This window comes from Lissotriton vulgaris, chromosome 10 (assembly GCF_964263255.1).
Source record: "Lissotriton vulgaris chromosome 10, aLisVul1.2, whole genome shotgun sequence".
Classification (NCBI taxonomy): domain Eukaryota; kingdom Metazoa; phylum Chordata; class Amphibia; order Caudata; family Salamandridae; genus Lissotriton; species Lissotriton vulgaris.
In genome coordinates this window covers 535,774,568-535,792,411 of record NC_141698.1, presented here as the reverse complement: position 1 = coordinate 535,792,411, position 17,844 = coordinate 535,774,568, and the positions used below count along the sequence as shown (strand labels likewise).

Below are 17,844 nucleotides of genomic sequence, written 5' to 3'. Positions count from 1 at the left end.
GTGATGGATTGCAAATGTAATGGAAGGTGTGCCTGCGGTGTCACTTTCAGAAATACATGGAATTGTGATTGAGGGCCCAGCCTGGTGGATTTCTCTTTATTTACTACAGGTTCCCGCAAATATTGTGGTGTGTGTGGGGAATGCACTGCAAAAATTAGGAAGACTTAAGGGTGTAAAAGGGACCTGTCAGAAGTGGGATTTGAACCCACGCCTCCATGAGGAGACCAGAAGGCTCAGCATCACTGAAGATCAAGCTCTCTTGAGTCTGGCGCCTTAGACCACTCGGCCATCCTGACGGCTCAGGGTGTGCTTAGTTCTGACTTTTCTGTCTGCACCTGCCAACGTTTCCACTTACAACGTTCACAGAAATGTCACAGGTGTAAAGGCCCCAACAATACAACATAGCTCACACAAAATAAAAATAGGCCCAAGAACAACCCCCAGATGATCGATGGAGATAACTTTGTTTCGTCTGCAAAGGTAAAAAAAAATTCTCGCGGCTCACCGTGTTCAAAGACCACCTCTTCTTAAACTTGCATTGAGATAATAAGGTTTTAGAGTGTGCACAAAAAAAGCATCCAATGCACAGTGTTTCTGCCCCGTCTCGAACCGGGGACCTTTCGCGTGTTAGGTGAACGTGATGACCATTACACTACAGAAACTACCTTGGTGCTTTCTACTGTTAGAGGAAAGTTTCTCTCAAGTCTTCACCCTACTTCTATTCTGCTGTATCAGCAGCGGCTCAGAATATGCAGAACAAGTGTGAAAACCTCAGAGATATCATCCAACATGCTTGCAATTAGACGTATTCAAAACTCACTTGTGCAGGCATCGACAGGCAAATATTTGATGCCTAAATGCCAGCGAGTACAGCTTGGGAAAGCATCACCTGGGACACACTGAGACTAAGCAGGTAGGCAGATAAAGCATGGTGATCCATTTTTCTTCTGAGGTTAGAAATATGTTGTGCAACAATGCACCCAGTATAACGAGAAATAGTCAGGCATAGTGCTTTTTTAGTAGGGTTTGTATGTTTACCTCTAAAAAGGGCTCGTCCGGGATTTGAACCCGGGACCTCTCGCACCCTAAGCGAGAATCATACCCCTAGACCAACGAGCCACGCAAGAGTCACCTCTGACACGGCTCCAGGGGTTAGTGGCAGCTAGCCAGTACATGCTGCTCTGTTCTGCAATATGATTGCTGTCTTTTCCATGACCGTCATCAAACAAGAAATTAAAAAGCCTCTGTCCTTCAGACAGTTTGTTTGCTTTAAGTGTCTGCTCGTGGTGAGGACAAGAGAAGCATTTCTTCTCTCATGCCTTGCTTTCATGAAGTAGGCCCACCCTACAGAGCAAAGTGCGAGCAAGCGAATGGCGCAAGCTATCGTCACTTCTCTTTTCGAGCTGTCACTGAGATCTCTGGAGCACACTACGTCAGGCTGGTGAGGAATAGACAGCCTCTATTATCTCAGCTTTTCTATAAAGTGAGCCAGTAAATGCAAACACTGTGAAAAACAGCAAGCTGCATTTCTGCCCGGTCTCGAACCAGGGACCTTTCGCGTGTAAGGCGAACGTGATAACCACTACACTACAGAAACAGACACTACCTCAGGAATCTTGTTGGCGTGTATTGGGTTGGAACGCACAGACTAAGGGCCAACGTCCTTGAAGCTCAAAGTTGGGCTCTCCTTACCCGGTCTCTCTTTCTTTGGAAGACAGGAATGAGGACCACTTTTTTCCCCAAGAGGCGATTTTGAAACCATATCCTGAAATGACACTAGAAAAACTCTTTGCATGTAATGTTCCTACACTGCTGGTCCAGCCCAGAAAAGCAGTTGCAAGGAAGTCCTGCACTCCTTTATCATGTCAAAAGTGGAAAATAGCGTGCAGGGTAAGGAACCTTCTCGACATACACAGCGTCTTATAGCATTGAAAAGAAGAAAGGCTCCTATATGACAAGCAGCCTGAAAACTTCCACAGGATGGGCTCGTCCGGGATTTGAACCCGGGACCTCTCGCACCCGAAGCGAGAATCATACCCCTAGACCAACGAGCCTGAGTGGCCAGGAGACATTTTGAACAATTACTGAAGTGTCTTTCAGAAAACAGCAGGGCTATTTGGCTCGTCTCCCTATAAGTGAGCCACACAAAGTCATGTTTTCTCTCAAGTTGTTGTTTTTTCACTCCAGCAAGGAAGGGGGCAGCCAATCTCCTATCGGCCAGTGAGCAGTAAAAAGGCACAGATGAGAACAGCAAGCACTTTCTGGCACTTGTACTCCTCTGCAAGTCCTGGACCCTTGCTCCATAGACTTCCACACCAGAAGCAATGAAGGGCCCACCATTTCTTGCGCCTGAGAAAGAGGTGTTTGATATTTGGATTCAAACGCGCTCGCTCAGCGCTCGATCAGGCTCGATCAGGCGAGATTTATATGAGTGGCTCACAGGCCTGAAACATTCACCTGGGAGACCCAGAGTGGCTGACTTCCCAGTATGGCCATTGTTGGGCGAGTCTCCTCCTTTCCTCCTGCCTCAATCTAGAATTGGCTGCAAATCACAAGAGGGAGTGCAATGTCCGTGTGTAGTGCCTACTACCAGCTACCTCTTTGTCTTCCTTATGTAAATTAGAATTTTCAAGGGGGGACCATTGGCAATCTGCTCCTCCCACATAACCAGGAAGCCCTGTTGAACATGTCTGCCTGTGTTGTTGCAGGGACAGTGCCTTCTCTGCCCAAAAGGTGGCAGGAGAGCCTCACAACAAATGATGGGATCAACTGCTTATTTCGAAACCCAGCAAGGCAGTTACTGTGATGGATTGCAAATGTAATGGAAGGTGTGCCTGCGGTGTCACTTTCAGAAATACATGGAATTGTGATTGAGGGCCCAGCCTGGTGGATTTCTCTTTATTTACTACAGGTTCCCGCAAATATTGTGGTGTGTGTGGGGAATGCACTGCAAAAATTAGGAAGACTTAAGGGTGTAAAAGGGACCTGTCAGAAGTGGGATTTGAACCCACGCCTCCATGAGGAGACCAGAAGGCTCAGCATCACTGAAGATCAAGCTCTCTTGAGTCTGGCGCCTTAGACCACTCGGCCATCCTGACGGCTCAGGGTGTGCTTAGTTCTGACTTTTCTGTCTGCACCTGCCAACGTTTCCACTTACAACGTTCACAGAAATGTCACAGGTGTAAAGGCCCCAACAATACAACATAGCTCACACAAAATAAAAATAGGCCCAAGAACAACCCCCAGATGATCGATGGAGATAACTTTGTTTCGTCTGCAAAGGTAAAAAAAATTCTCGCGGCTCACCGTGTTCAAAGACCACCTCTTCTTAAACTTGCATTGAGATAATAAGGTTTTAGAGTGTGCACAAAAAAAGCATCCAATGCACAGTGTTTCTGCCCCGTCTCGAACCGGGGACCTTTCGCGTGTTAGGCGAACGTGATGACCACTACACTACAGAAACTACCTTGGTGCTTTCTACTGTTAGAGGAAAGTTTCTCTCAAGTCTTCACCCTACTTCTATTCTGCTGTATCAGCAGCGGCTCAGAATGTGCAGAACAAGTGTGAAAACCTCAGAGATATCATCCAACATGCTTGCAATTAGACGTATTCAAAACTCACTTGTGCAGGCATCGACAGGCAAATATCTGATGCCTAAATGCCAGCGAGTACAGCTTGGGAAAGCATCACCTGGGACACACTGAGACTAAGCAGGTAGGCAGATAAAGCATGGTGATCCATTTTTCTTCTGAGGTTAGAAATATGTTGTGCAACAATGCACCCAGTATAACGAGAAATAGTCAGGCATAGTGCTTTTTTAGTAGGGTTTGTATGTTTACCTCTAAAAAGGGCTCGTCCGGGATTTGAACCCGGGACCTCTCGCACCCTAAGCGAGAATCATACCCCTAGACCAACGAGCCACGCAAGAGTCACCTCTGACACGGCTCCAGGGGTTAGTGGCAGCTAGCCAGTACATGCTGCTCTGTTCTGCAATATGATTGCTGTCTTTTCCATGACCGTCATCAAACAAGAAATTAAAAAGCCTCTGTCCTTCAGACAGTTTGTTTGCTTTAAGTGTCTGCTCGTGGTGAGGACAAGAGAAGCATTTCTTCTCTCATGCCTTGCTTTCATGAAGTAGGCCCACCCTACAGAGCAAAGTGCGAGCAAGCGAATGGCGCAAGCTATCGTCACTTCTCTTTTCGAGCTGTCACTGAGATCTCTGGAGCACACTACGTCAGGCTGGTGAGGAATAGACAGCCTCTATTATCTCAGCTTTTCTATAAAGTGAGCCAGTAAATGCAAACACTGTGAAAAACAGCAAGCTGCATTTCTGCCCGGTCTCGAACCAGGGACCTTTCGCGTGTAAGGCGAACGTGATAACCACTACACTACAGAAACAGACACTACCTCAGGAATCTTGTTGGCGTGTATTGGGTTGGAACGCACAGACTAAGGGCCAACGTCCTTGAAGCTCAAAGTTGGGCTCTCCTTACCCGGTCTCTCTTTCTTTGGAAGACAGGAATGAGGACCACTTTTTTCCCCAAGAGGCGATTTTGAAACCATATCCTGAAATGACACTAGAAAAACTCTTTGCATGTAATGTTCCTACACTGCTGGTCCAGCCCAGAAAAGCAGTTGCAAGGAAGTCCTGCACTCCTTTATCATGTCAAAAGTGGAAAATAGCGTGCAGGGTAAGGAACCTTCTCGACATACACAGCGTCTTATAGCATTGAAAAGAAGAAAGGCTCCTATATGACAAGCAGCCTGAAAACTTCCACAGGATGGGCTCGTCCGGGATTTGAACCCGGGACCTCTCGCACCCGAAGCGAGAATCATACCCCTAGACCAACGAGCCTGAGTGGCCAGGAGACATTTTGAACAATTACTGAAGCGTCTTTCAGAAAACAGCAGGGCTATTTGGCTCGTCTCCCTATAAGTGAGCCACACAAAGTCATGTTTTCTCTCAAGTTGTTGTTTTTTCACTCCAGCAAGGAAGGGGGCAGCCAATCTCCTATCGGCCAGTGAGCAGTAAAAAGGCACAGATGAGAACAGCAAGCACTTTCTGGCACTTGTACTCCTCTGCAAGTCCTGGACCCTTGCTCCATAGACTTCCACACCAGAAGCAATGAAGGGCCCACCATTTCTTGCGCCTGAGAAAGAGGTGTTTGATATTTGGATTCAAACGCGCCCGCTCAGCGCTCGATCAGGCTCGATCAGGCGAGATTTATATGAGTGGCTCACAGGCCTGAAACATTCACCTGGGAGACCCAGAGTGGCTGACTTCCCAGTATGGCCATTGTTGGGCGAGTCTCCTCCTTTCCTCCTGCCTCAATCTAGAATTGGCTGCAAATCACAAGAGGGAGTGCAATGTCCGTGTGTAGTGCCTACTACCAGCTACCTCTCTGTCTTCCTTATGTAAATTAGAATTTTCAAGGGGGGACCATTGGCAATCTGCTCCTCCCACATAACCAGGAAGCCCTGTTGAACATGTCTGCCTGTGTTGTTGCAGGGACAGTGCCTTCTCTGCCAAAAAGGTGGCAGGAGAGCCTCACAACAAATGATGGGATCAACTGCTTATTTCGAAACCCAGCAAGGCAGTTACTGTGATGGATTGCAAATGTAATGGAAGGTGTGCCTGAGGTGTCACTTTCAGAAATACATGGAATTGTGATTGAGGGCCCAGCCTGGTGGATTTCTCTTTATTTACTACAGGTTCCCGCAAATATTGTGGTGTGTGTGGGGAATGCACTGCAAAAATTAGGAAGACTTAAGGGTGTAAAAGGGACCTGTCAGAAGTGGGATTTGAACCCACGCCTCCATGAGGAGACCAGAAGGCTCAGCATCACTGAAGATCAAGCTCTCTTGAGTCTGGCGCCTTAGACCACTCGGCCATCCTGACGGCTCAGGGTGTGCTTAGTTCTGACTTTTCTGTCTGCACCTGCCAACGTTTCCACTTACAACGTTCACAGAAATGTCACAGGTGTAAAGGCCCCAACAATACAACATAGCTCACACAAAATAAAAATAGGCCCAAGAACAACCCCCAGATGATCGATGGAGATAACTTTGTTTCTTCTGCAAAGGTAAAAAAAAATTCTCGCGGCTCACTGTGTTCAAAGACCACCTCTTCTTAAACTTGCATTGAGATAATAAGGTTTTAGAGTGTGCACAAAAAAAGCATCCAATGCACAGTGTTTCTGCCCCGTCTCGAACCGGGGACCTTTCGCGTGTTAGGCGAACGTGATGACCACTACACTACAGAAACTACCTTGGTGCTTTCTACTGTTAGAGGAAAGTTTCTCTCAAGTCTTCACCCTACTTCTATTCTGCTGTATCAGCAGCGGCTCAGAATGTGCAGAACAAGTGTGAAAACCTCAGAGATATCATCCAACATGCTTGCAATTAGACGTATTCAAAACTCACTTGTGCAGGCATCGACAGGCAAATATCTGATGCCTAAATGCCAGCGAGTACAGCTTGGGAAAGCATGACCTGGGACACACTGAGACTAAGCAGGTAGGCAGATAAAGCATGGTGATCCATTTTTCTTCTGAGGTTAGAAATATGTTGTGCAACAATGCACCCAGTATAACGAGAAATAGTCATAGTGCTTTTTTAGTAGGGTTTGTATGTTTACCTCTAAAAAGGGCTCGTCCGGGATTTGAACCCGGGACCTCTCGCACCCTAAGCGAGAATCATACCCCTAGACCAACGAGCCACGCAAGAGTCACCTCTGACACGGCTCCAGGGGTTAGTGGCAGCTAGCCAGTACATGCTGCTCTGTTCTGCAATATGATTGCTGTCTTTTCCATGACCGTCATCAAACAAGAAATTAAAAAGCCTCTGTCCTTCAGACAGTTTGTTTGCTTTAAGTGTCTGCTCGTGGTGAGGACAAGAGAAGCATTTCTTCTCTCATGCCTTGCTTTCATGAAGTAGGCCCACCCTACAGAGCAAAGTGCGAGCAAGCGAATGGCGCAAGCTATCGTCACTTCTCTTTTCGAGCTGTCACTGAGATCTCTGGAGCACACTACGTCAGGCTGGTGAGGAATAGACAGCCTCTATTATCTCAGCTTTTCTATAAAGTGAGCCAGTAAATGCAAACACTGTGAAAAACAGCAAGCTGCATTTCTGCCCGGTCTCGAACCAGGGACCTTTCGCGTGTAAGGCGAACGTGATAACCACTACACTACAGAAACAGACACTACCTCAGGAATCTTGTTGGCGTGTATTGGGTTGGAACGCACAGACTAAGGGCCAACGTCCTTGAAGCTCAAAGTTGGGCTCTCCTTACCCGGTCTCTCTTTCTTTGGAAGACAGGAATGAGGACCACTTTTTTCCCCAAGAGGCGATTTTGAAACCATATCCTGAAATGACACTAGAAAAACTCTTTGCATGTAATGTTCCTACACTGCTGGTCCAGCCCAGAAAAGCAGTTGCAAGGAAGTCCTGCACTCCTTTATCATGTCAAAAGTGGAAAATAGCGTGCAGGGTAAGGAACCTTCTCGACATACACAGCGTCTTATAGCATTGAAAAGAAGAAAGGCTCCTATATGACAAGCAGCCTGAAAACTTCCACAGGATGGGCTCGTCCGGGATTTGAACCCGGGACCTCTCGCACCCGAAGCGAGAATCATACCCCTAGACCAACGAGCCTGAGTGGCCAGGAGACATTTTGAACAATTACTGAAGCGTCTTTCAGAAAACAGCAGGGCTATTTGGCTCGTCTCCCTATAAGTGAGCCACACAAAGTCATGTTTTCTCTCAAGTTGTTGTTTTTTCACTCCAGCAAGGAAGGGGGCAGCCAATCTCCTATCGGCCAGTGAGCAGTAAAAAGGCACAGATGAGAACAGCAAGCACTTTCTGGCACTTGTACTCCTCTGCAAGTCCTGGACCCTTGCTCCATAGACTTCCACACCAGAAGCAATGAAGGGCCCACCATTTCTTGCGCCTGAGAAAGAGGTGTTTGATATTTGGATTCAAACGCGCCCGCTCAGCGCTCGATCAGGCTCGATCAGGCGAGATTTATATGAGTGGCTCACAGGCCTGAAACATTCACCTGGGAGACCCAGAGTGGCTGACTTCCCAGTATGGCCATTGTTGGGCGAGTCTCCTCCTTTCCTCCTGCCTCAATCTAGAATTGGCTGCAAATCACAAGAGGGAGTGCAATGTCCGTGTGTAGTGCCTACTACCAGCTACCTCTCTGTCTTCCTTATGTAAATTAGAATTTTCAAGGGGGGACCATTGGCAATCTGCTCCTCCCACATAACCAGGAAGCCCTGTTGAACATGTCTGCCTGTGTTGTTGCAGGGACAGTGCCTTCTCTGCCAAAAAGGTGGCAGGAGAGCCTCACAACAAATGATGGGATCAACTGCTTATTTCGAAACCCAGCAAGGCAGTTACTGTGATGGATTGCAAATGTAATGGAAGGTGTGCCTGAGGTGTCACTTTCAGAAATACATGGAATTGTGATTGAGGGCCCAGCCTGGTGGATTTCTCTTTATTTACTACAGGTTCCCGCAAATATTGTGGTGTGTGTGGGGAATGCACTGCAAAAATTAGGAAGACTTAAGGGTGTAAAAGGGACCTGTCAGAAGTGGGATTTGAACCCACGCCTCCATGAGGAGACCAGAAGGCTCAGCATCACTGAAGATCAAGCTCTCTTGAGTCTGGCGCCTTAGACCACTCGGCCATCCTGACGGCTCAGGGTGTGCTTAGTTCTGACTTTTCTGTCTGCACCTGCCAACGTTTCCACTTACAACGTTCACAGAAATGTCACAGGTGTAAAGGCCCCAACAATACAACATAGCTCACACAAAATAAAAATAGGCCCAAGAACAACCCCCAGATGATCGATGGAGATAACTTTGTTTCGTCTGCAAAGGTAAAAAAAAATTCTCGCGGCTCACTGTGTTCAAAGACCACCTCTTCTTAAACTTGCATTGAGATAATAAGGTTTTAGAGTGTGCACAAAAAAAGCATCCAATGCACAGTGTTTCTGCCCCGTCTCGAACCGGGGACCTTTCGCGTGTTAGGCGAACGTGATGACCACTACACTACAGAAACTACCTTGGTGCTTTCTACTGTTAGAGGAAAGTTTCTCTCAAGTCTTCACCCTACTTCTATTCTGCTGTATCAGCAGCGGCTCAGAATGTGCAGAACAAGTGTGAAAACCTCAGAGATATCATCCAACATGCTTGCAATTAGACGTATTCAAAACTCACTTGTGCAGGCATCGACAGGCAAATATCTGATGCCTAAATGCCAGCGAGTACAGCTTGGGAAAGCATGACCTGGGACACACTGAGACTAAGCAGGTAGGCAGATAAAGCATGGTGATCCATTTTTCTTCTGAGGTTAGAAATATGTTGTGCAACAATGCACCCAGTATAACGAGAAATAGTCATAGTGCTTTTTTAGTAGGGTTTGTATGTTTACCTCTAAAAAGGGCTCGTCCGGGATTTGAACCCGGGACCTCTCGCACCCTAAGCGAGAATCATACCCCTAGACCAACGAGCCACGCAAGAGTCACCTCTGACACGGCTCCAGGGGTTAGTGGCAGCTAGCCAGTACATGCTGCTCTGTTCTGCAATATGATTGCTGTCTTTTCCATGACCGTCATCAAACAAGAAATTAAAAAGCCTATGTCCTTCAGACAGTTTGTTTGCTTTAAGTGTCTGCTCGTGGTGAGGACAAGAGAAGCATTTCTTCTCTCATGCCTTGCTTTCATGAAGTAGGCCCACCCTACAGAGCAAAGTGCGAGCAAGCGAATGGCGCAAGCTATCGTCACTTCTCTTTTCGAGCTGTCACTGAGATCTCTGGAGCACACTACGTCAGGCTGGTGAGGAATAGACAGCCTCTATTATCTCAGCTTTTCTATAAAGTGAGCCAGTAAATGCAAACACTGTGAAAAACAGCAAGCTGCATTTCTGCCCGGTCTCGAACCAGGGACTTTTCGCGTGTAAGGCGAACGTGATAACCACTACACTACAGAAACAGACACTACCTCAGGAATCTTGTTGGCGTGTATTGGGTTGGAACGCACAGACTAAGGGCCAACGTCCTTGAAGCTCAAAGTTGGGCTCTCCTTACCCGGTCTCTCTTTCTTTGGAAGACAGGAATGAGGACCACTTTTTTCCCCAAGAGGCGATTTTGAAACCATATCCTGAAATGACACTAGAAAAACTCTTTGCATGTAATGTTCCTACACTGCTGGTCCAGCCCAGAAAAGCAGTTGCAAGGAAGTCCTGCACTCCTTTATCATGTCAAAAGTGGAAAATAGCGTGCAGGGTAAGGAACCTTCTCGACATACACAGCGTCTTATAGCATTGAAAAGAAGAAAGGCTCCTATATAACAAGCAGCCTGAAAACTTCCACAGGATGGGCTCGTCCGGGATTTGAACCCGGGACCTCTCGCACCCGAAGCGAGAATCATACCCCTAGACCAACGAGCCTGAGTGGCCAGGAGACATTTTGAACAATTACTGAAGCGTCTTTCAGAAAACAGCAGGGCTATTTGGCTCGTCTCCCTATAAGTGAGCCACACAAAGTCATGTTTTCTCTCAAGTTGTTGTTTTTTCACTCCAGCAAGGAAGGGGGCAGCCAATCTCCTATCGGCCAGTGAGCAGTAAAAAGGCACAGATGAGAACAGCAAGCACTTTCTGGCACTTGTACTCCTCTGCAAGTCCTGGACCCTTGCTCCATAGACTTCCACACCAGAAGCAATGAAGGGCCCACCATTTCTTGCGCCTGAGAAAGAGGTGTTTGATATTTGGATTCAAACGCGCTCGCTCAGCGCTCGATCAGGCTCGATCAGGCGAGATTTATATGAGTGGCTCACAGGCCTGAAACATTCACCTGGGAGACCCAGAGTGGCTGACTTCCCAGTATGGCCATTGTTGGGCGAGTCTCCTCCTTTCCTCCTGCCTCAATCTAGAATTGGCTGCAAATCACAAGAGGGAGTGCAATGTCCGTGTGTAGTGCCTACTACCAGCTACCTCTCTGTCTTCCTTATGTAAATTAGAATTTTCAAGGGGGGACCATTGGCAATCTGCTCCTCCCACATAACCAGGAAGCCCTGTTGAACATGTCTGCCTGTGTTGTTGCAGGGACAGTGCCTTCTCTGCCCAAAAGGTGGCAGGAGAGCCTCACAACAAATGATGGGATCAACTGCTTATTTCGAAACCCAGCAAGGCAGTTACTGTGATGGATTGCAAATGTAATGGAAGGTGTGCCTGCGGTGTCACTTTCAGAAATACATGGAATTGTGATTGAGGGCCCAGCCTGGTGGATTTCTCTTTATTTACTACAGGTTCCCGCAAATATTGTGGTGTGTGTGGGGAATGCACTGCAAAAATTAGGAAGACTTAAGGGTGTAAAAGGGACCTGTCAGAAGTGGGATTTGAACCCACGCCTCCATGAGGAGACCAGAAGGCTCAGCATCACTGAAGATCAAGCTCTCTTGAGTCTGGCGCCTTAGACCACTCGGCCATCCTGACGGCTCAGGGTGTGCTTAGTTCTGACTTTTCTGTCTGCACCTGCCAACGTTTCCACTTACAACGTTCACAGAAATGTCACAGGTGTAAAGGCCCCAACAATACAACATAGCTCACACAAAATAAAAATAGGCCCAAGAACAACCCCCAGATGATCGATGGAGATAACTTTGTTTCGTCTGCAAAGGTAAAAAAAAATTCTCGCGGCTCACCGTGTTCAAAGACCACCTCTTCTTAAACTTGCATTGAGATAATAAGGTTTTAGAGTGTGCACAAAAAAAGCATCCAATGCACAGTGTTTCTGCCCCGTCTCGAACCGGGGACCTTTCGCGTGTTAGGTGAACGTGATGACCATTACACTACAGAAACTACCTTGGTGCTTTCTACTGTTAGAGGAAAGTTTCTCTCAAGTCTTCACCCTACTTCTATTCTGCTGTATCAGCAGCGGCTCAGAATATGCAGAACAAGTGTGAAAACCTCAGAGATATCATCCAACATGCTTGCAATTAGACGTATTCAAAACTCACTTGTGCAGGCATCGACAGGCAAATATTTGATGCCTAAATGCCAGCGAGTACAGCTTGGGAAAGCATCACCTGGGACACACTGAGATTAAGCAGGTAGGCAGATAAAGCATGGTGATCCATTTTTCTTCTGAGGTTAGAAATATGTTGTGCAACAATGCACCCAGTATAACGAGAAATAGTCAGGCATAGTGCTTTTTTAGTAGGGTTTGTATGTTTACCTCTAAAAAGGGCTCGTCCGGGATTTGAACCCGGGACCTCTCGCACCCTAAGCGAGAATCATACCCCTAGACCAACGAGCCACGCAAGAGTCACCTCTGACACGGCTCCAGGGGTTAGTGGCAGCTAGCCAGTACATGCTGCTCTGTTCTGCAATATGATTGCTGTCTTTTCCATGACCGTCATCAAACAAGAAATTAAAAAGCCTCTGTCCTTCAGACAGTTTGTTTGCTTTAAGTGTCTGCTCGTGGTGAGGACAAGAGAAGCATTTCTTCTCTCATGCCTTGCTTTCATGAAGTAGGCCCACCCTACAGAGCAAAGTGCGAGCAAGCGAATGGCGCAAGCTATCGTCACTTCTCTTTTCGAGCTGTCACTGAGATCTCTGGAGCACACTACGTCAGGCTGGTGAGGAATAGACAGCCTCTATTATCTCAGCTTTTCTATAAAGTGAGCCAGTAAATGCAAACACTGTGAAAAACAGCAAGCTGCATTTCTGCCCGGTCTCGAACCAGGGACCTTTCGCGTGTAAGGCGAACGTGATAACCACTACACTACAGAAACAGACACTACCTCAGGAATCTTGTTGGCGTGTATTGGGTTGGAACGCACAGACTAAGGGCCAACGTCCTTGAAGCTCAAAGTTGGGCTCTCCTTACCCGGTCTCTCTTTCTTTGGAAGACAGGAATGAGGACCACTTTTTTCCCCAAGAGGCGATTTTGAAACCATATCCTGAAATGACACTAGAAAAACTCTTTGCATGTAATGTTCCTACACTGCTGGTCCAGCCCAGAAAAGCAGTTGCAAGGAAGTCCTGCACTCCTTTATCATGTCAAAAGTGGAAAATAGCGTGCAGGGTAAGGAACCTTCTCGACATACACAGCGTCTTATAGCATTGAAAAGAAGAAAGGCTCCTATATGACAAGCAGCCTGAAAACTTCCACAGGATGGGCTCGTCCGGGATTTGAACCCGGGACCTCTCGCACCCGAAGCGAGAATCATACCCCTAGACCAACGAGCCTGAGTGGCCAGGAGACATTTTGAACAATTACTGAAGTGTCTTTCAGAAAACAGCAGGGCTATTTGGCTCGTCTCCCTATAAGTGAGCCACACAAAGTCATGTTTTCTCTCAAGTTGTTGTTTTTTCACTCCAGCAAGGAAGGGGGCAGCCAATCTCCTATCGGCCAGTGAGCAGTAAAAAGGCACAGATGAGAACAGCAAGCACTTTCTGGCACTTGTACTCCTCTGCAAGTCCTGGACCCTTGCTCCATAGACTTCCACACCAGAAGCAATGAAGGGCCCACCATTTCTTGCGCCTGAGAAAGAGGTGTTTGATATTTGGATTCAAACGCGCTCGCTCAGCGCTCGATCAGGCTCGATCAGGCGAGATTTATATGAGTGGCTCACAGGCCTGAAACATTCACCTGGGAGACCCAGAGTGGCTGACTTCCCAGTATGGCCATTGTTGGGCGAGTCTCCTCCTTTCCTCCTGCCTCAATCTAGAATTGGCTGCAAATCACAAGAGGGAGTGCAATGTCCGTGTGTAGTGCCTACTACCAGCTACCTCTTTGTCTTCCTTATGTAAATTAGAATTTTCAAGGGGGGACCATTGGCAATCTGCTCCTCCCACATAACCAGGAAGCCCTGTTGAACATGTCTGCCTGTGTTGTTGCAGGGACAGTGCCTTCTCTGCCCAAAAGGTGGCAGGAGAGCCTCACAACAAATGATGGGATCAACTGCTTATTTCGAAACCCAGCAAGGCAGTTACTGTGATGGATTGCAAATGTAATGGAAGGTGTGCCTGCGGTGTCACTTTCAGAAATACATGGAATTGTGATTGAGGGCCCAGCCTGGTGGATTTCTCTTTATTTACTACAGGTTCCCGCAAATATTGTGGTGTGTGTGGGGAATGCACTGCAAAAATTAGGAAGACTTAAGGGTGTAAAAGGGACCTGTCAGAAGTGGGATTTGAACCCACGCCTCCATGAGGAGACCAGAAGGCTCAGCATCACTGAAGATCAAGCTCTCTTGAGTCTGGCGCCTTAGACCACTCGGCCATCCTGACGGCTCAGGGTGTGCTTAGTTCTGACTTTTCTGTCTGCACCTGCCAACGTTTCCACTTACAACGTTCACAGAAATGTCACAGGTGTAAAGGCCCCAACAATACAACATAGCTCACACAAAATAAAAATAGGCCCAAGAACAACCCCCAGATGATCGATGGAGATAACTTTGTTTCGTCTGCAAAGGTAAAAAAAATTCTCGCGGCTCACCGTGTTCAAAGACCACCTCTTCTTAAACTTGCATTGAGATAATAAGGTTTTAGAGTGTGCACAAAAAAAGCATCCAATGCACAGTGTTTCTGCCCCGTCTCGAACCGGGGACCTTTCGCGTGTTAGGCGAACGTGATGACCACTACACTACAGAAACTACCTTGGTGCTTTCTACTGTTAGAGGAAAGTTTCTCTCAAGTCTTCACCCTACTTCTATTCTGCTGTATCAGCAGCGGCTCAGAATGTGCAGAACAAGTGTGAAAACCTCAGAGATATCATCCAACATGCTTGCAATTAGACGTATTCAAAACTCACTTGTGCAGGCATCGACAGGCAAATATCTGATGCCTAAATGCCAGCGAGTACAGCTTGGGAAAGCATCACCTGGGACACACTGAGACTAAGCAGGTAGGCAGATAAAGCATGGTGATCCATTTTTCTTCTGAGGTTAGAAATATGTTGTGCAACAATGCACCCAGTATAACGAGAAATAGTCATAGTGCTTTTTTAGTAGGGTTTGTATGTTTACCTCTAAAAAGGGCTCGTCCGGGATTTGAACCCGGGACCTCTCGCACCCTAAGCGAGAATCATACCCCTAGACCAACGAGCCACGCAAGAGTCACCTCTGACACGGCTCCAGGGGTTAGTGGCAGCTAGCCAGTACATGCTGCTCTGTTCTGCAATATGATTGCTGTCTTTTCCATGACCGTCATCAAACAAGAAATTAAAAAGCCTCTGTCCTTCAGACAGTTTGTTTGCTTTAAGTGTCTGCTCGTGGTGAGGACAAGAGAAGCATTTCTTCTCTCATGCCTTGCTTTCATGAAGTAGGCCCACCCTACAGAGCAAAGTGCGAGCAAGCGAATGGCGCAAGCTATCGTCACTTCTCTTTTCGAGCTGTCACTGAGATCTCTGGAGCACACTACGTCAGGCTGGTGAGGAATAGACAGCCTCTATTATCTCAGCTTTTCTATAAAGTGAGCCAGTAAATGCAAACACTGTGAAAAACAGCAAGCTGCATTTCTGCCCGGTCTCGAACCAGGGACCTTTCGCGTGTAAGGCGAACGTGATAACCACTACACTACAGAAACAGACACTACCTCAGGAATCTTGTTGGCGTGTATTGGGTTGGAACGCACAGACTAAGGGCCAACGTCCTTGAAGCTCAAAGTTGGGCTCTCCTTACCCGGTCTCTCTTTCTTTGGAAGACAGGAATGAGGACCACTTTTTTCCCCAAGAGGCGATTTTGAAACCATATCCTGAAATGACACTAGAAAAACTCTTTGCATGTAATGTTCCTACACTGCTGGTCCAGCCCAGAAAAGCAGTTGCAAGGAAGTCCTGCACTCCTTTATCATGTCAAAAGTGGAAAATAGCGTGCAGGGTAAGGAACCTTCTCGACATACACAGCGTCTTATAGCATTGAAAAGAAGAAAGGCTCCTATATGACAAGCAGCCTGAAAACTTCCACAGGATGGGCTCGTCCGGGATTTGAACCCGGGACCTCTCGCACCCGAAGCGAGAATCATACCCCTAGACCAACGAGCCTGAGTGGCCAGGAGACATTTTGAACAATTACTGAAGCGTCTTTCAGAAAACAGCAGGGCTATTTGGCTCGTCTCCCTATAAGTGAGCCACACAAAGTCATGTTTTCTCTCAAGTTGTTGTTTTTTCACTCCAGCAAGGAAGGGGGCAGCCAATCTCCTATCGGCCAGTGAGCAGTAAAAAGGCACAGATGAGAACAGCAAGCACTTTCTGGCACTTGTACTCCTCTGCAAGTCCTGGACCCTTGCTCCATAGACTTCCACACCAGAAGCAATGAAGGGCCCACCATTTCTTGCGCCTGAGAAAGAGGTGTTTGATATTTGGATTCAAACGCGCTCGCTCAGCGCTCGATCAGGCTCGATCAGGCGAGATTTATATGAGTGGCTCACAGGCCTGAAACATTCACCTGGGAGACCCAGAGTGGCTGACTTCCCAGTATGGCCATTGTTGGGCGAGTCTCCTCCTTTCCTCCTGCCTCAATCTAGAATTGGCTGCAAATCACAAGAGGGAGTGCAATGTCCGTGTGTAGTGCCTACTACCAGCTACCTCTCTGTCTTCCTTATGTAAATTAGAATTTTCAAGGGGGGACCATTGGCAATCTGCTCCTCCCACATAACCAGGAAGCCCTGTTGAACATGTCTGCCTGTGTTGTTGCAGGGACAGTGCCTTCTCTGCCCAAAAGGTGGCAGGAGAGCCTCACAACAAATGATGGGATCAACTGCTTATTTCGAAACCCAGCAAGGCAGTTACTGTGATGGATTGCAAATGTAATGGAAGGTGTGCCTGCGGTGTCACTTTCAGAAATACATGGAATTGTGATTGAGGGCCCAGCCTGGTGGATTTCTCTTTATTTACTACAGGTTCCCGCAAATATTGTGGTGTGTGTGGGGAATGCACTGCAAAAATTAGGAAGACTTAAGGGTGTAAAAGGGACCTGTCAGAAGTGGGATTTGAACCCACGCCTCCATGAGGAGACCAGAAGGCTCAGCATCACTGAAGATCAAGCTCTCTTGAGTCTGGCGCCTTAGACCACTCGGCCATCCTGACGGCTCAGGGTGTGCTTAGTTCTGACTTTTCTGTCTGCACCTGCCAACGTTTCCACTTACAACGTTCACAGAAATGTCACAGGTGTAAAGGCCCCAACAATACAACATAGCTCACACAAAATAAAAATAGGCCCAAGAACAACCCCCAGATGATCGATGGAGATAACTTTGTTTCGTCTGCAAAGGTAAAAAAAAATTCTCGCGGCTCACCGTGTTCAAAGACCACCTCTTCTTAAACTTGCATTGAGATAATAAGGTTTTAGAGTGTGCACAAAAAAAGCATCCAATGCACAGTGTTTCTGCCCCGTCTCGAACCGGGGACCTTTCGCGTGTTAGGTGAACGTGATGACCATTACACTACAGAAACTACCTTGGTGCTTTCTACTGTTAGAGGAAAGTTTCTCTCAAGTCTTCACCCTACTTCTATTCTGCTGTATCAGCAGCGGCTCAGAATATGCAGAACAAGTGTGAAAACCTCAGAGATATCATCCAACATGCTTGCAATTAGACGTATTCAAAACTCACTTGTGCAGGCATCGACAGGCAAATATTTGATGCCTAAATGCCAGCGAGTACAGCTTGGGAAAGCATCACCTGGGACACACTGAGACTAAGCAGGTAGGCAGATAAAGCATGGTGATCCATTTTTCTTCTGAGGTTAGAAATATGTTGTGCAACAATGCACCCAGTATAACGAGAAATAGTCAGGCATAGTGCTTTTTTAGTAGGGTTTGTATGTTTACCTCTAAAA

At 47.2% G+C, this 17,844-nt stretch overlaps 32 non-coding genes across 32 annotated transcripts; all 32 read right to left on the bottom strand.

The window, feature by feature from the left end:
- Positions 1-184: 184 nt before the first annotated feature.
- On the bottom strand, positions 185-296 carry TRNAL-CAA (transfer RNA leucine (anticodon CAA)). The gene is made up of 2 exons: positions 259-296; positions 185-230 (listed from the first exon to the last, which is right to left on the bottom strand). It is a non-coding gene; the product is annotated as a tRNA-Leu (tRNA).
- Positions 297-589: 293 nt separating this feature from the next.
- TRNAV-AAC (transfer RNA valine (anticodon AAC)) lies at positions 590-662 on the bottom strand. Its single transcript has one exon. It is a non-coding gene; the product is annotated as a tRNA-Val (tRNA).
- Positions 663-1,047: 385 nt separating this feature from the next.
- On the bottom strand, positions 1,048-1,119 carry TRNAP-AGG (transfer RNA proline (anticodon AGG)). Its single transcript has one exon. It is a non-coding gene; the product is annotated as a tRNA-Pro (tRNA).
- Positions 1,120-1,524: 405 nt separating this feature from the next.
- On the bottom strand, positions 1,525-1,597 carry TRNAV-UAC (transfer RNA valine (anticodon UAC)). The gene has a single exon. It is a non-coding gene; the product is annotated as a tRNA-Val (tRNA).
- A 385-nt stretch (positions 1,598-1,982) lies between these two features.
- On the bottom strand, positions 1,983-2,054 carry TRNAP-CGG (transfer RNA proline (anticodon CGG)). The gene has a single exon. It is a non-coding gene; the product is annotated as a tRNA-Pro (tRNA).
- A 932-nt stretch (positions 2,055-2,986) lies between these two features.
- TRNAL-CAA (transfer RNA leucine (anticodon CAA)) lies at positions 2,987-3,098 on the bottom strand. The gene is made up of 2 exons: positions 3,061-3,098; positions 2,987-3,032 (listed from the first exon to the last, which is right to left on the bottom strand). It is a non-coding gene; the product is annotated as a tRNA-Leu (tRNA).
- A 292-nt stretch (positions 3,099-3,390) lies between these two features.
- On the bottom strand, positions 3,391-3,463 carry TRNAV-AAC (transfer RNA valine (anticodon AAC)). Its single transcript has one exon. It is a non-coding gene; the product is annotated as a tRNA-Val (tRNA).
- Positions 3,464-3,848: 385 nt separating this feature from the next.
- On the bottom strand, positions 3,849-3,920 carry TRNAP-AGG (transfer RNA proline (anticodon AGG)). Its single transcript has one exon. It is a non-coding gene; the product is annotated as a tRNA-Pro (tRNA).
- Positions 3,921-4,325: 405 nt separating this feature from the next.
- TRNAV-UAC (transfer RNA valine (anticodon UAC)) lies at positions 4,326-4,398 on the bottom strand. Its single transcript has one exon. It is a non-coding gene; the product is annotated as a tRNA-Val (tRNA).
- Positions 4,399-4,783: 385 nt separating this feature from the next.
- Positions 4,784-4,855, bottom strand: TRNAP-CGG (transfer RNA proline (anticodon CGG)). The gene has a single exon. It is a non-coding gene; the product is annotated as a tRNA-Pro (tRNA).
- A 932-nt stretch (positions 4,856-5,787) lies between these two features.
- On the bottom strand, positions 5,788-5,899 carry TRNAL-CAA (transfer RNA leucine (anticodon CAA)). The gene is made up of 2 exons: positions 5,862-5,899; positions 5,788-5,833 (listed from the first exon to the last, which is right to left on the bottom strand). It is a non-coding gene; the product is annotated as a tRNA-Leu (tRNA).
- Positions 5,900-6,192: 293 nt separating this feature from the next.
- TRNAV-AAC (transfer RNA valine (anticodon AAC)) lies at positions 6,193-6,265 on the bottom strand. The gene has a single exon. It is a non-coding gene; the product is annotated as a tRNA-Val (tRNA).
- A 381-nt stretch (positions 6,266-6,646) lies between these two features.
- TRNAP-AGG (transfer RNA proline (anticodon AGG)) lies at positions 6,647-6,718 on the bottom strand. The gene has a single exon. It is a non-coding gene; the product is annotated as a tRNA-Pro (tRNA).
- Positions 6,719-7,123: 405 nt separating this feature from the next.
- On the bottom strand, positions 7,124-7,196 carry TRNAV-UAC (transfer RNA valine (anticodon UAC)). Its single transcript has one exon. It is a non-coding gene; the product is annotated as a tRNA-Val (tRNA).
- A 385-nt stretch (positions 7,197-7,581) lies between these two features.
- Positions 7,582-7,653, bottom strand: TRNAP-CGG (transfer RNA proline (anticodon CGG)). Its single transcript has one exon. It is a non-coding gene; the product is annotated as a tRNA-Pro (tRNA).
- A 932-nt stretch (positions 7,654-8,585) lies between these two features.
- On the bottom strand, positions 8,586-8,697 carry TRNAL-CAA (transfer RNA leucine (anticodon CAA)). Its single transcript has 2 exons — positions 8,660-8,697; positions 8,586-8,631 (listed from the first exon to the last, which is right to left on the bottom strand). It is a non-coding gene; the product is annotated as a tRNA-Leu (tRNA).
- A 293-nt stretch (positions 8,698-8,990) lies between these two features.
- On the bottom strand, positions 8,991-9,063 carry TRNAV-AAC (transfer RNA valine (anticodon AAC)). Its single transcript has one exon. It is a non-coding gene; the product is annotated as a tRNA-Val (tRNA).
- A 381-nt stretch (positions 9,064-9,444) lies between these two features.
- Positions 9,445-9,516, bottom strand: TRNAP-AGG (transfer RNA proline (anticodon AGG)). Its single transcript has one exon. It is a non-coding gene; the product is annotated as a tRNA-Pro (tRNA).
- A 405-nt stretch (positions 9,517-9,921) lies between these two features.
- Positions 9,922-9,994, bottom strand: TRNAV-UAC (transfer RNA valine (anticodon UAC)). Its single transcript has one exon. It is a non-coding gene; the product is annotated as a tRNA-Val (tRNA).
- A 385-nt stretch (positions 9,995-10,379) lies between these two features.
- On the bottom strand, positions 10,380-10,451 carry TRNAP-CGG (transfer RNA proline (anticodon CGG)). Its single transcript has one exon. It is a non-coding gene; the product is annotated as a tRNA-Pro (tRNA).
- A 932-nt stretch (positions 10,452-11,383) lies between these two features.
- Positions 11,384-11,495, bottom strand: TRNAL-CAA (transfer RNA leucine (anticodon CAA)). The gene is made up of 2 exons: positions 11,458-11,495; positions 11,384-11,429 (listed from the first exon to the last, which is right to left on the bottom strand). It is a non-coding gene; the product is annotated as a tRNA-Leu (tRNA).
- A 293-nt stretch (positions 11,496-11,788) lies between these two features.
- Positions 11,789-11,861, bottom strand: TRNAV-AAC (transfer RNA valine (anticodon AAC)). Its single transcript has one exon. It is a non-coding gene; the product is annotated as a tRNA-Val (tRNA).
- A 385-nt stretch (positions 11,862-12,246) lies between these two features.
- TRNAP-AGG (transfer RNA proline (anticodon AGG)) lies at positions 12,247-12,318 on the bottom strand. The gene has a single exon. It is a non-coding gene; the product is annotated as a tRNA-Pro (tRNA).
- Positions 12,319-12,723: 405 nt separating this feature from the next.
- On the bottom strand, positions 12,724-12,796 carry TRNAV-UAC (transfer RNA valine (anticodon UAC)). Its single transcript has one exon. It is a non-coding gene; the product is annotated as a tRNA-Val (tRNA).
- Positions 12,797-13,181: 385 nt separating this feature from the next.
- On the bottom strand, positions 13,182-13,253 carry TRNAP-CGG (transfer RNA proline (anticodon CGG)). The gene has a single exon. It is a non-coding gene; the product is annotated as a tRNA-Pro (tRNA).
- Positions 13,254-14,185: 932 nt separating this feature from the next.
- On the bottom strand, positions 14,186-14,297 carry TRNAL-CAA (transfer RNA leucine (anticodon CAA)). Its single transcript has 2 exons — positions 14,260-14,297; positions 14,186-14,231 (listed from the first exon to the last, which is right to left on the bottom strand). It is a non-coding gene; the product is annotated as a tRNA-Leu (tRNA).
- Positions 14,298-14,589: 292 nt separating this feature from the next.
- TRNAV-AAC (transfer RNA valine (anticodon AAC)) lies at positions 14,590-14,662 on the bottom strand. The gene has a single exon. It is a non-coding gene; the product is annotated as a tRNA-Val (tRNA).
- A 381-nt stretch (positions 14,663-15,043) lies between these two features.
- Positions 15,044-15,115, bottom strand: TRNAP-AGG (transfer RNA proline (anticodon AGG)). Its single transcript has one exon. It is a non-coding gene; the product is annotated as a tRNA-Pro (tRNA).
- Positions 15,116-15,520: 405 nt separating this feature from the next.
- TRNAV-UAC (transfer RNA valine (anticodon UAC)) lies at positions 15,521-15,593 on the bottom strand. Its single transcript has one exon. It is a non-coding gene; the product is annotated as a tRNA-Val (tRNA).
- A 385-nt stretch (positions 15,594-15,978) lies between these two features.
- TRNAP-CGG (transfer RNA proline (anticodon CGG)) lies at positions 15,979-16,050 on the bottom strand. The gene has a single exon. It is a non-coding gene; the product is annotated as a tRNA-Pro (tRNA).
- Positions 16,051-16,982: 932 nt separating this feature from the next.
- On the bottom strand, positions 16,983-17,094 carry TRNAL-CAA (transfer RNA leucine (anticodon CAA)). The gene is made up of 2 exons: positions 17,057-17,094; positions 16,983-17,028 (listed from the first exon to the last, which is right to left on the bottom strand). It is a non-coding gene; the product is annotated as a tRNA-Leu (tRNA).
- Positions 17,095-17,387: 293 nt separating this feature from the next.
- Positions 17,388-17,460, bottom strand: TRNAV-AAC (transfer RNA valine (anticodon AAC)). Its single transcript has one exon. It is a non-coding gene; the product is annotated as a tRNA-Val (tRNA).
- Between the last annotated feature and the right edge of the window lie 384 nt (positions 17,461-17,844).